Source organism: Penaeus vannamei, chromosome 4 (genome assembly GCF_042767895.1).
Source record: "Penaeus vannamei isolate JL-2024 chromosome 4, ASM4276789v1, whole genome shotgun sequence".
NCBI lineage: Eukaryota > Metazoa > Arthropoda > Malacostraca > Decapoda > Penaeidae > Penaeus > Penaeus vannamei.
The window spans coordinates 38904684-38906946 of record NC_091552.1 but is presented as its reverse complement, the minus strand read 5'-3'; positions in this window follow the sequence as shown (position 1 = coordinate 38906946).

Below are 2263 nucleotides of genomic sequence, written 5' to 3'. Positions count from 1 at the left end.
TTTTTTTCTTAATTGTATTGTCTGAAAGTTTTGCTGCAGATACATTTTACCATTTAGATGTCAGTACATTATTAACATACCATACAAACTGCACTATGGGTGTCAACTTTTATATACTTTCCATTTTTTTTTAGATTTCATGTAATAACTGCATTTGCTTGATGGTCACGGCGATTACGTGGAATCCCTGATTATTTCAGGGTTTACGTGTAATCCCTAGTTTCACATATTGCCTGTAAAACACACACATACGTATATGTGTGTGTGTGTTCGTGAGCGTGTGTGTGCGCATAATACTCATATACATACACACATAAACATATCCCATCCTTGTGTGTGGGTGCGTACTGGCCTATGTATACATGCCTTCATAAATATACAACTTCGCAGAGAAAAGCGTTTTCCTCAGCTTATCCGTGAGCTGCGAGGGATCCTGCACGCCAGCGCCGCCTGTTGCACATCCTGCTCCAGCGACGACCCGCAGCCCGGCGTCGACCCAGCGGAGGCCAGCGTGATGACAGCGTCGGCGTCGCACTCAGCCGTCGCTTCCTATGGCCCTGCGTCTGGCAGCCTCGGACGCAAGTGTATGTATTTGCATTCATTCCAGGATATTTTCATCTGTCCGCCGCACCATGCCATACCTGTAGGACCTCTTGTTTACGTCGGAGGAGCCTGCGCGATCCTTGCGCTGCGAAGGAATGCGCATAAACGTCGGACCGAACAGGCGGGACAGCATTCCCTCGCCTATATTGGAAACGGAGGCGTCGGCGCGCCCCGCGGCCCCTATGCGCCGTATTTCACCTTTTATCTCGCTCATTAACTCACAGTATCATCGGGGAAACACTCCGCGCTGAGTATTCGGGGCGCAAGAGTTCATATCTCAGGAGTAAGAGCTTTGATGAGGACTTTGAAACGGTGGGCCGCTCAGCATTAGGAGGGAGGGAAGCATATATAGCCTTGGCACTCGTAGAAACACTGGTTGCTGTCTCTCTCGGGGGGAAAGCGAGAACAATAGGCATAATTTACAGCGCACGTATGTTCCTCGGCGGGCGTTGTAAATCTGAGGCTTTGAGGTTTACACTTAAAATGTGTCTTACTGCGAGGTGCGGAGGTTAGCTGCCTGGCTGGCTGGCGGAGCGGAATCCAGTGGGGGAAGCCCAGTCGCTGCCGGTGACTGGATGGGAATGAATGTGACGGTGGGAAAAGTGGTGACGTGGTTGGCAGTGTTTGTCTATCCATATGTCTGTCTTTTTGTCTGAGTTTCTCTCTTTCTCTCCCTCTTTCTCCTCTCTCTCTCTCTCTTTCTCTCTCTCTCGCACACACACACACACACACGTCACATAAACACATGTATACATTCCTCCTCTCTCTACCATGGCATTGTAAAAAAATAATAACCACGATGCATCCACACCATTCCCCATGTTACCTTCTATAGAGTGTATTCCATGTGTACCAGTTTCTCCTTCACTATTAAACCCTTACAGAAAATAAGTATTGGGATTGAAATTGGCTTCTGTCCGGATAATAGCTCGCGCACGTCCATGCCGGAAAGGGCCTTGCTGTGATCTCATCTTGGTTCAGTTTCCTTCTCTTTATTTGTTAGGTCATTGGTCGTATTTGCTCGGCTGGTAATATTGCCAGCGTCGGAGGCACAAAGTCGCTTGCCTGCGGGATATGACGGGGTCTGGTAATTGTGGAGATTTTACGTTTTTTTCTGGTGTGAACACGAAAAACGGAAAAAGGATGGACTCGGTTTGGCAGAATAGTAACCTCAGAACACGTAACCACGAGCGCGTACGCGTATACTCAACAACGTATGCTCGTGTATGTATGTGATTCTGCAAATAATCCATATGCAGTGTAAACACACATGATACCTAATATACTGCCCCAGTGCACTGAAACGAGGATGACCTCCCCCTCCCCCCGTCCAGCAGCAACCCCTTCGGCCTGCATCACGCCAGAGGGAAACCGCTCTCCCCGCTTGGTAAATAACTCTCTCGCTACCTGCTTTATGGAGCAACAGTTTGGACTGAAGCCAGTTAGTCGAGTTTACGGAAAGTTTACCCAACTCAACTCAACAGAGGTAAAACAAACTAATGAACACCAACTTGCTATTGGAGCTTTTGAGGTTATTGATACATGATGAAGCATTTGTGTTTACTCGACAAGCACTGCTGATTTGTGAAAGATTTTGAGAGGAGAGAATCTCGCTAATGGATGAAGGAGGTGGTGTCGAAACCAGCAAGCAAGCAGGCGG